The 12770-nt window shown below is 42.7% G+C and overlaps 1 protein-coding gene across 8 annotated transcripts in view; it reads left to right on the top strand.

Moving 5' to 3' along the window:
* Positions 1-12770, top strand: part of SPP (Insulinase (Peptidase family M16) family protein) — a 64076-nt gene that overhangs the window by 30283 nt on the left and 21023 nt on the right. The gene's annotated exons all lie outside the window — the stretch shown is intronic.

The raw sequence follows: 12770 nt of genomic DNA, 5'->3' as shown, positions 1-12770 counted from the left end.
CCTACCTTCTCAAATTAAATTAATCATCATTTGAGTAAATTTTGGTAGAAAAATTAAAGCAATTACAATCATTTTGTCAGATATGATGTGGTGTATTAACGTTACCTGATTGCATAGCTAGTTTTATAACAATATAGGGAAGACAAAATAGATGGACAGAATGTTATGCATAATTCTGGTACCAAGTTGGAAAAATAAAGTTAGCACCTAAAAAGGGTTCAAGATGTCCAAGGGGGGTTTGTGGGATACATGCGCGCGCGCGCGCGCGAGAGAGAGAGAGATTATGGGCATTGTTGAGATTTCTTGATGTGGTGTGTAAGCTTTCTGCTAGTTATGAGTGTGACCTTGACTAAGATACTCAAGCAGAACATTTTGTTAGAAGAAATTACAAGTCCCCATCTTAGTTCCTCCTAGTAGTACACCCCTTTTGACCCATCATATTTGATAGCTTATGAATACTCTTCGAATTCTCGTACACTTGCAATACTCCTCGTGTATGTTATCATTTAAGTGGTACTTGGGATAATCCTGCAGGAAAACCAACCTTTCTGATCCAAAGCACCCCAAGCTGATTTTTATAGCCCTGTTTCAACACCGTATTGCCTGGTAGACCTTTATTTTTTAACTCATTCGAACAAGCAGGTGTCATCGTGTGCTGACTCTGTACCTCCCATGTACCATGGTAAGTACTGTACTGGCCAGTGACCAGTACAGGTTGGCACCTTCATTTTTCAATCTTTGCTTCATATAGCTTCTTTTGTTTTGTACCTGAAGTATGACTTCCCCATTTATAAACAACTATACAATTCAAGTTTAGGTTTTGCACTACCTAACCGCCAATGTATTTTCTAATTTGATCAAGCAAGTGAAGTAATAAATTAGATTAAAAACATTAACATAGTTCTAAAATATTGAGCTAAATATTGCCTCTAGATTATAAAATTATCCCATAGTTTGATAGATATGGTTTTCACATCATAGTGCTTGATTCCCATATGGTGTTTATATGATGTGATTTACTGTCATGATGTGTCTTATAATGTTCGTTAATACATTCAGTGTTTCTAAATCAGAACGTCATACTCCATTAGTTTATGATGTGGAAATAATGAGTTATGTGCTGTTCTCATCAGCACAAATAACCCAAATAAAATGAAACAAATGAGTCTATAAATTCATATTTTTACCAAGGATGAGGGAGGTAGTTCTCATCATACTGTATCATGCAATACATAATTTGCAGACAGGATAGTGGTACAGTATGCACTGCAGTGCATCCTTAGTGCCATCCACATTGGCATGTGTGTATGGCCTCTCTACAGTCATAATTTTATGTACCGCTGTATAGCATACTTAACATCATGGCTCGGGATCACACGAAATGTGTGTGTGTTTGTTTTTTTTGCAAACACCGAAATTGATATCTAAACTTTTTTCCCCTCCAGTTTATATCTGTTTCACGAATTAACAAAAGAATATTTTGAACCACTACATAGTGTTGAACAACTGAAAATGTAATTATTTGTGCATTTTGAATATTGTTCACAGTCACTTAGCTAATACGATATCTAACAATGCATTAGCACTACTTTAATGTGAATTTTTGACAAATAGACAGCAATATTCATAAAATCTTGGATGAAAAAATTTCTGTAGACTAATCAAAAGAAGAAGGCATATACATGTTCAAGTGCTCTACGCTAACCAGTGTCATATGAGATGATAAAATTTTGGAGACTAAGCGCCCATTTGGTATTGCTTATGTTTTCTGTTTTGGTTTTAAAAATATCCAAGAAGAAAATTGAACTAGACTGAACAAGTATGTATTATGATACTTCTATTTTTTAGGGTGTTTGCAAAACCTCTAAAGCTTTTGGCAACAAAGTTTTATTGCTCCAAAAAAAGTAGAAATGAAAGCAAGGAATGGCAGAAGTTCCATGTAAATGCTATCTCCAACAATCTCCATGTGGTATTTCACTGATTTATAGGGAAACAAAAATACAAAAACAACAACAGCACCAAACAGGTCTTAAGATGTAATTTTTTTTTCTTTTTACCAGATATTAGCTATTCACAATACTTGAGTATAACAAAATCTATGAGCTTTTAAAATTTGAGGAATCTAACACACAATTTTTTATTTTTACTCAACCCCAATGTTTTGGAAGTTGTTATTGCATTGGAAAGTTGACCTTCTTGTTGTGTTGGAATATGAATTCAGGCTATACTTATTGAACTCAAATGTGGGATAGTTCTTTACATGTAATGTTTCAAATACTGGTAGAATGGGATGATACAAATGGTATTGTACTATTCCAATAGGTTTCTGGCACTGGTACATAGTGTGTCGGTACAGGATGTAATCCTATACCATGTGTTGATATCTAGCACCATGGTTTGCTGAACCGACCGGTATCGGTGCTGACAGGCACCAGTACGGCTCGATTCGCACCGGTACATACCCATACCGGTGCAAACCGGCTCGACTTGCATCGGTACATACCCATATCGGTGGGAACTGAGCCGGTTCGCACCGGTACGAGGTGTTTTTCACAGGAGACAGCGCATGGCTAAAGCCACGCGCTAAGTACCATGTGCTGTGGCACTTTCGGTTCGATACCGGCACCGAACCGCACCGATACGTCGGTACGGTTGGTACGGCGAACCTTGTCTATTACCATCTCATTCCGGCAAAAAACCAGTACAAGGTCCACTACAAGTACTTCATACCTTGTTTACTTTTATTCTAGAATATTTACTTAACGCCCATTATCAGTCAAGCTTGTTTCAGTTGTTCACTTGCTAATTCACATGTTCACTGTGAACAAGCAATCTCCCACCCCTTATCCAAGGCAACCAAATGGTGAAGCAAAACAAATAGACAAAAACAGAAGTGGTTTAAACTTTTGGCTTAGTATCAGTTAGCACTGAAACATGCCAAACCATATGGAACCAACATGGTTCAATGGTATGGATTGATAACTTGCAAAATGAAGGATACCTTGGTGTTGGGATCCCTCGCACGCTGCAGAAAAATTCTGAACGCAGCGGAAAGGCATGCGCGAGATCCCGTTCATCGCATGAACATATTTCAAAAATCGTCGTTCGTAGATAGATTAGGATTAAATACTTTTTACATGATTAGGAAGATCAGATCTTTACCTTGTGCGGGTAGATGAACACCGCAAATCTGATGATCGTGGATTTGTTGAAAGGTTCGCTTGAAGCCGCACACGCGTCCGGTCTCTACGGTAGAGCTGATCAAACCTCGGGTCGGGCCGGGCTCGGGCCGGGCTCTACAGCAGAAATTAGGCCCGATGGCTATGCCCAGACCCGGCCTGGCCCGACTGTCGGGCTTAAATTTTTGTCCAGGCCCGACCCAATCTTATAAATCTGGTCCCAGGCCCGACCCGACAGGCCCGACCCGATAGGCCCGACCCGACAGGCCCGATTTTTTTTTTTTTGTTTGGAATCTAGAAATGGGCAAAAATGGCCCAACAGCTTATTGGGCTCTCTAAATTGGTTAATTGGTTAATGTTAAGGATTCCAAATTAAATAGATAGTGTTGGTGGTGGTTTCAAACTTTGGAATTTGGATATATCTACAAATATTAAAAAAAAAAAAATTTGCAGCTTCAAGCCAATAGAAAGAAAATAAAATGTATGAAACACTGTTGTCCAGCTGAAAATTACAACCCAACAATAAAAACTGCAAACTTAGACAATTACATATTTAGACAAAATACAAATTACATTGTCCCATTAACATTATAACAAACTTGCATCTTTGTGCATTCAAAAGTTCATAATTTTTTGAAGCCACTTCCATAATAGAAAACTGTAGAAGAACATCCTTGCATCTTCTAACTCTCAAAACCTACAAACACAAAATTGAAACATTAGCAATTGTTAGAGTTATTAGTAGAATATCTAAATGACCGAACCATATTATCAGGGAAGAAGAAACTGAGAGGAGAAAATTCAAAGAATCTCCACCCTCCAAGAAGTCCATCTCCAATCCCCCGATCTTTCTTCCTGCTGGCCCAGCTGGAACTGGAGCAATGTGAGGGAAGGAAAACCAAGACCAAAACCAAAAAAGAGAAGGGATGAAAGATCACATTGCTCAAGCCAACCAAATCCCTCCTCCCTCTTTCTCTGTCTCCCGTCTCCACCCAAAACAAAACCACTGTCCCCAACTTCCCAAATTTCTCTCCAGGCTCCCTTCCATCAAGGGGGAAGACTCGTAGCCACCTCCCTCTCCCCCCCCACCTCTCTCTCTCTCTCTCCCCCCCCTCCCCCCATCCTGGCTCGAAGCTCCGGAATCCGGAATTTGCTTCCGAGTTCCTCTCTCTCTCGCTCCCCCCCCATACCTCTCTCTCTCTTTCTCTCTCTCCGGGCTTGGGCAAAATCTACCGGGATCGAGCTCGAAGAGGAGGAGGAGAAAACTCTTACCGGTGACTATGAGTCGGTGACCGGAGCCGCGGAGGTTGCCGTCCGGGGAAGAAGGACGCGAAGAGCCGCCGGTCGGTCGTTGAAGAGGCGACGACACGAGAGGAGGCGACGGCTACAGGGAAACCGGCGGCTACGGGGAGCGGCTATCAGGCTCTCAGCGAGGGAAAAGGGGGGGCGGGGGCGGCGGTGGCTCTCAGCGAGGGACGGGGGGGGGGGGGGGGTTGGGGGGGTGCAGCGGCGGCTCTCAGCGAGGGAAGGGAAGGGAAGGGAAGGGAAAGGGGTAGGGTTTCTTAAAAAAATTTTTAATATATTATAACAGGATTTTATAGCCGGGCCGGGCTGGGCCGAACCGGACCATTTTTAAAAGTGTCCAGGCCTGGCCCGATTTTTTTGGTCGGGCCACTTTTCCTGCCCAGGCCCGACCAATGGGCCCTTTTTCAATGCCCAAGCCCGAAAAATTTCGGGCCGGGCTGGGCGGGCTGGGCGGGCCAGAAGGCCCGTGATCACCTCTACTCTACGGGTATCCACACGAGGTAGAGGACCGATCTAAGTCTTTGAATCTCCCCGGGGTGCTAGCTCCCTTGCAGAGAAAACTTTGATAGCTGAAATCCTTTCTCCTTGCAGCAACCAACACCTTGATTGCTCTCTCTTGAGGAAGAAGAAGATGAGAGGAATAATAAAAAGGAAATACACCCTTGCTGCCTTTTTATTTTGGTGGAAGAAGGATGAGAGGAAGAAGCCCAACACCACCCTTTTTTTTTCTTTTTTTTTGTGTGTTGCTTGCTGCCACCAAGAGAGGAGAGGGAGGTCTTGACGGCTGAAAGGAAGGTTTTTTTCTTTTGCGGCTCAAAGCAAGAGAGAGGTGAAAAACCTCACGTACTTTCCTGGATAAACTTCAGGTGGGGGCCGCATGCCCTCCTTATTTTATCCCTAAGCGTGAGCTCCTAATTTTTAGGAGTTCACGCTTATCCTTTCCAAGAGGAGGGTTATCCTTTCCAAGAGGACTGGCGCATGCCCCTCCCTCCCTTTTTTTTTTCCATCCACGTATTTCCAAGGGGAGGGGCGTACCCCTCCCTCTTTTCCTCTCTTCACGCATGCCCAAGCCCTCATCTCATGAGGGGCATGGGCTCATTTAATTTTGGGTGGTTTATCCTCTTCTAAAGAGGATTAGATGGACCTAATTATAGGCATCCTAATCTAATTAGGACCTATTAAGATTATGACTCGATTGAACTCTTCAATCCTAATCCAATTAGGAGTCATCTTAATTTATTGGATTAAAATTAATTGGAACTTAAGAAATCCTAATCCAATTAGGACTTATTTAATTTCAGTCCTAATCTAATTAGGACTTTAGAAATCCTACTCCAAGTAGGACTTTAATTTAATTTGGAATTCTAATCCAATTAGGACTCTAGGAATCCTACTCCAAGTAGGATTCGTATTTAATATAATCAAGTCCAATTAATTAAATCAATTAAATTAATTTGCAATCCTATTGCAATTATTCCTTCTTCAACTCACTAACTCTTAGTGGATTAACCAATTATCAATCAAATTGATTATTTGTGATTTCTAATCACAATTCAACCATCGGATTGGTCAATACCTCTAATGTGTGTGACCCCATAGGTTCTATTCTGTCTGGTAGTGAGATATATTGTGATCTCTATCACAATATCATTGAAAACTTCTTTCAATGGGTTGGAACAATTCCAACTCAACTCACCAGGGATCATCGACCATCAAGATGGTCTCCGTGAGTCTCACCATCCACCAGTGACACCTAGCAGTATGTAGTGGCTACCCAGCAGAATAAAATGATGAACCTCTAGGTGCAGTTATCGTATGATACAGTCCTTTTATCGTGGATCCCTACAGAACGGAGGTCTCGTCAAACCCCGTCGTCTGTCATATGTCTAGATTTATTCGACTTAAGTTCGAGAGTGGAAAAACCAAGGTACGCCGTACCGGTCCGGATCGGCGTACCGGTGGCCGTCCGGACCGGTACCGGTCCGGACCGGTACCGTACCGGCCGGTACTGCGAGCCAGACATTTTTTTTAAAATGTTGTCTCTGTTGGATCTTAAATTAAGTGAAAATTGATGTTTTTTTATTGCTTTATTCATGATTTTTGATGTTTTTATATTTAAATTTAGGGTTGAAATTTGAAACATATATGATGCATGATTGCATGTTATGTTTTCCTCCCGTTCCAAATGATAAAATCATACACATAAAATATCTTCAAATTAAGATATAATCATTTACATACATTTAAAGTACTTTAGGATATCTAAAATCGGGACGAGTGCCGATGGCTCTCGTAGATATCTAGATCATAAGTATAATCAGGAGGAGGCAAATCAACCCAATCAGAAGGAACGCGCGCCAGGTTATAAGAACTGTCGGATCTCTCGCTCACGCTCTGGCTCTGAGAGGTGTCCTCTGATTGTGTAGGGGCCCATCCAAATATGGCGGAAGCAAAATCCAATGCACCATATCCATATTCGTCAGGCTGAGGCTGTGGATAATAGAATCCGTATCCGTATGTTGTCGGATCTGCAGTCGTATCCTGTCTTCCTGAACGACCTCGAGGAGCCCGTCTTCTATATCCAATAATATCCTCACGAAATCTATCAGGTGGTTGACCGTGGTCCGTATCCTGTGTAGCACCCATAAATTGGGACTCACCAGTGAAATAAAGACCACCCTCCGGCTGTGTCTCATGAGTACCATACTGTCCTCCGCTCCCTCCATGGCTAGAAGATCCATCACCACCAGAACCTTCATCGCTGCTAGTCCAAGTCGCTTCCTCGACACTCTCCATTGGGATTCTTTGTTTTTCTTTCCTAGCCCTCTCTGTCTGGCTCCCCTGTGCCTGTGGCTGATCAGCTCTAGGAGTGCGTGGAATATTGCGCTCAGCCCATTGCTCTGGACCCCAGCTTCGGTGGCTATGAAGGTAGCTGGTCGTGGAGGCGATCCTGGCTCGTCAAGCTCGGGCTCCTGCTGCTGGCCTACAAGCCAGCCGAGTAGTGGATCATCGTCATCAGCGGTGAAGGACCCGTAAATCGGATCTGTATACTTGAGCTCCATTTCCTCCTGGATGCACTTTAGCCTCAACCGCAAATTGTAATGCACATAAACAAGGTCGTTGAGGCGCTTTTGCGTCAAACAGTTTCTTTGTTTGCTGTGGATAAGGGCGAAGGTGGACCAATTGCGCTCACATCTACTAGAGGAGACTGTTTGGGAGAGGATCCGGATAGCTATCCGCTTTAGATTTCTCGCGGATCCGCCAAAATGCACCCACCATTCAGCTGCAAAAATATTTATGAAAATTATATATATGATAGTTCCATAATAGTAACTAAGTAACACCAGGTGAATGTTTTTCTGATGTGTCACGTACCTGGATTCATATTGTATTTGCTGACGACAGCCGCTCGGCCAAAACTGTAGTTGTCCTCTCTAAATAATTTGCTCTGTGAAAAATAAGCATAAAAAAACTATGTTAATAATTGAAGATGCCGATATACTTACACATGCTGGTAATTACTAAATCATAATTACCTCTTCAAGACATAGGGCCGCTTTTTCTGGATCTGCCTCCATCTTGTAAATCACATTACGCAAAGCATCCAGAAGTGTTTCATCCATACCAATTCCATCTATGCTGTACTGAAACCGGAGGTTTAGGTAGTATGCTGCACATATACGAGACTATCTTAGCATAATTATATAATTATATCCATCACTATAATTGTCACTATAATTATATCTTAGCTTACCTGCTAGATGTAATTCTGTACCCATTTGCGCTCCCCACCGTTGCTCAATGATGATGTATGACCGGCCATGTGCTGAATCTGCCTCCATAATCTGATCCTTTGCCTTGACCATCATGTGATACAAAAACCCCATATGAGGATAGATCTTGCTATCTACAGCCCGCAGCACTTCATATAATGGTTTGATAGCTTTGACTATTGTAGTAGCCCGCTGCCAGAATGGCTGTCTCGTCACCAAGTCTTCTATCTTGCTCCCTTCAGTGCCGGCATAAGAATATCTACTATCATACCACTCGGAACTGGCAAACATCTGGCGTAGGGCTCTTCTCTTCTCGAGTATGCTATCAAGTGCGATGAAGTTGGTAGCAAACCGTGTGACTCCTGGTCTCAGAATCTCTCCCCCTGCATACTTTCTCATCAATGAAAGGACCCAGTTATGGTTATAAATATACCTGGTAATGCGTTGGGCTGTCTCCACCGTTTGTTGCACCCTACAGATCTTTTCAATGTCCATCAATATAAGATCGATACAATGTGCAGCACATGGGGTCCAGAAAATGTGGCCGCCGCTCCATCAAGACCTGCCCGACAGCCTTATATTGCGGCCCATTATCAGTGACGACCTGCACGACATTCTCCTCTCCTACCAGATCAATCACATCCTCCATAAGTTTCAGCATGTACGAGGTGTTGTGCACATAAGCCGAAGCATCAATCGACTTGTGGAAGAAGGTCTTAGCATCACAGTATGTCAGGAAGTTGATGATGCTCCGCCTGGTCGGACTGGTCCAACCATCGCACATGATGGTTAGTCCATATATAGGCCACTTGCTCTTGTAGGAGTCAATCCAATTCTCCAGCTCCTCCTTATTGTTGTTAAGAAGCTCACCGTATATGTCCTTCGGGCCTGGAGGAGCTACACCGGGACCGGCAGCTTGTATGGCGGCAATGTCAGACCTGTAGTATGTATTGTCTGCCACATTCGCTGGGATGTGGCTGAAGTGAAACCAGGATCCAATAGCTCGCCACATAGTTTTCTTCTTATCCTTCATTCACATTGTGTCTACCCTCTGCTGCCTTGAATCTCTACTGGGGAGAGCATGCGGATCTACATCATAAATTGTCGCTCCTTGTGGAATTTCTCTAGATGACTTCTTTCGGCTACCAAAACTACCCAGCATAGATGCAATCCGGCCACGTTCTTTGCCGACGCCCTCCCTGACTGAAGTTGTCCTCAAGAACTCTGGATCTTGTCTAGTGCTCCTAGAATCGCCGCCTGACTCGTATGCAGAGGGCCCAAATCGAGCCCTATGCCTGGCGGCCACCTCCTGCTACCACTGATCATCCAGGCTTGCATGCATTGCCGCCTGAATATCTGCCTCCTCATCTAGATTCTCGACCTCCTCTGGCTCCCTAGAGTGATAAGAAGGTGGCTCTGCCGCTTGGCGATCGACCTCCGCCCTCTTCTTGGAAGCCATCTCCTTCGCTTCTTTAGCCTCAGCGAGATTCTGCCTCATCAGCACACGAATCTCGCTAGGACAATTTGGGCACGTAGCAACCTCACCGGAATTTCCGGCTAAGTGTTGCTTCAACCTGGTTACCCCTCCTCCCTTGAAAACCTTGTCGCAAAATTTGCATTGAAACTGGTGTCTTTGCCCCTCACTTCCAAGTCTTCGCCCATAAGACCAGCCAATATCACGCTTTGCAGGGTTCGTTTTTCTTGATGGCTCCATTTCTATCATAAAAGGACAACTTATCAAAAAATTAAGCTAATAAAGTAAATTTTTTCATTATCTTATTATTTAAGTAATTTATAAATTATTTTTTAAAATAAATTATTAACAAAATTAATGAAATAACATAGGACAAAAAAATCGCACCTTAAATAGTCTCCGCTGGATTTTTTGGGCAGGACCTCCTCCTCAATTTGTGGGCTATCTCTCAAATCTTTCCGTCTCTGATTATTCTTCAGAGGCTCATTCCTGAATTTTTTATTAACAACGCCTCTCGTTCGGTTTTTATAACCGAACGAGCGAGGGTGCTGTCATCAGAAAAGAAGTGGCCTCTCGGCCACTTGTTTTTTATTTGAAAGAAGTGGCCTGTGGGCCACTTCTTCCTTAAAACCACGCGCGGGCGCGTGGCGCTGTGGTTCCAAAAAAAAAAAAAACCCTGGTTTTTTTTATTTGAAAGAAGTGGCCCGTGGGCCACTTCTTCCTTAAAACCACGCGCCACGCGGTGGTTTAAAAACCACAGCGCGTGGCGCTGTGGTTCCCACAAAAAAAAAACCGGCTTTTTTTTTTTGAAAGAAGTGGCCCGTGGGCCACTTCTTCCTTGAAACCACGCGTGGCGCGTGGTTTTTGAAACCGCGCGTGGTTTTTGAAACCACGCGGGGCGCGTGGTTTTTGAAACCACGCGGGGCGCGTGGTTTTTGAAACCACGCGGGGCGCGTGGTTTTTGAAACCACGCGGGGCGCGTGGTTTTTGAAACCACGCGCCACGCGGTGGTTTTAAAAACCACAGCGCGAGGCGCTGTGGTTCCCCCCCCCCCCAAAAAAACACCGTACCGGTGTACGAGGCCGGTACCAAGCGGTACCGGCTGGTACCAGCCGGTACGGGCTCCGTACCGGCCGGTTCACAGAAGAAAACCGAAAAATACCGGTTTTCATCTGTTTCCGGTACCGGTCAAGGATCAGACCGGTACGTACCGGCCGGTACGGCATTCCTTGGGAAAAACTCTTTTTCCACTGTTCATACAGCCCCGGCCGAGGTCTTACGAACTCAGTCTTATAAATCACATAGGATCACTCCTTATCTACCAAGGTCGATAGATTCCATGGAGGTGCATACCCTACTCCTACAGTGAACCTACTGCAGCCAATCTACACCACAAGGACCCATATGGCTAGAGACCATGCATACGTGCAGTCAAACTACAGTAACCTCACTGTGAATAGCCGAAGCACCGCAGGTCAAAGGACCAGTCACACTATTGCAACATCAAGTAAGTCACTGACGAGTGGATAGACATCCAAGTGACTACTTGCTTTGGTCACGCTCAGTACCCTTGTTCTCTAACAAGCACTTGCATAATTGCTCCAGTGTCCCTACACTATGGACTCAAGACTTGTCTATCAAAGAAAGCAATCTGTGCACTAATCTCAGCGGATCGATCACCGTCCTCGTGATGATCCATCGATCAGGAGCAATTCAAGAATTAATCACCAATGACACATGCCTCAAATTCTCAACTCTTGAGAATATGCGTCATCATCTTATTAATTCCTTAGGCAATTCATGGACACATAAGAACATGAATGATAAGAATGCCCAACTTAATAAATTCATAATTAGGTCAAGTACAAATTTATATCTCAGAATATAATAATGCGTCAGCCAAATTGGCTTTTAGGGCATACTTCTAACACTTGGTACACATGTGCCTTGTGCCTGTACCGTCTAAGCATGATACATGTCAGCTGGCATAAGCTAGCACTTAAAACATACTCTTGCTGATATGTGTGCTACTGGCTGATACATGACAATTCATGCTGATGGCTTGTTACCCCATTTTATATCCATGCCTAACTATCATCAATGGCCATGTTTCTTCTTGGGACAGTTTGGGGATTTTCTCTAATGCACTTTCTCCCTCTTTTGTATATTCCATGTTGCTATTATGTAAGCCTAATTATATGTATTAGAATCCTGAATTTAAAACTTATAGTACATGTTTATAGATAGACATAGTTTTTTATGTCAGTTTGTATAATTGACTTCCTGAAATTATGCAGTGACACATCAAAGAACAATTAAAACAATTATCTAGGAAAGCTAAAATACTAGACTTCTCTAAATTAATTAATTTGTATGTTTTTTGTTCAAAATATTTTTATACCCTTGTACAAAGCAATTAAAATTGTTCAAAATAAATGGAATAAAATAATGTATTTTTCGCATGTGCATGTCAGGTGCTGGCATTTGGCAAGGTGCTTGCATCCAGCGGCCTAGCCAAACATGGAAACAACTTGCAGTATCTTAATTCTTTCTTCCTAGACAAGCTTCAGAGCTGAAATGCAAAACCAACGGCTTTTAAAAAACCCAAACATATTGATAAAGCTACACACACACAAAAACATATATAAACATATATATAGTTCTTAATACAGAGATGGATAATGCCAAAAATATAGTGCAATTCTTTTGTCAAAATGAACATGGCAATGCTCACATGCCACTAAACAATATTTGTAGATAAGCATAGAATGTTGTGAAAACAATTTGATTGCTGATATGGTTTGTGATTCTAATAACATAGTGCTACAGGTTTTCTAGTGTGTACAACTATTTGAGTCTGCCAATTTCCTATAAGCCACCATATGTTTTTGAGTGTTCCATTTAATTTTATTAGCCTCTTTTTTACATTTCTTTTTTTTGCATCGATATCTTATTTGGAGCTATGTATGATTAAGATATTTTAGTATTTATATAGTCTACTATCAATCAGAATCCCATGCTATTCCCTTGGCTTTAAAT

The sequence above is a fragment of the Phoenix dactylifera genome, chromosome 2 (genome assembly GCF_051530095.1).
Source record: "Phoenix dactylifera cultivar Ajwa chromosome 2, Ajwa_hap1_PhDact_Kaust_v1.1, whole genome shotgun sequence".
NCBI classification, from domain to species: domain Eukaryota; kingdom Viridiplantae; phylum Streptophyta; class Magnoliopsida; order Arecales; family Arecaceae; genus Phoenix; species Phoenix dactylifera.
This window is presented reverse-complemented; position numbering and strand designations above follow the sequence as displayed.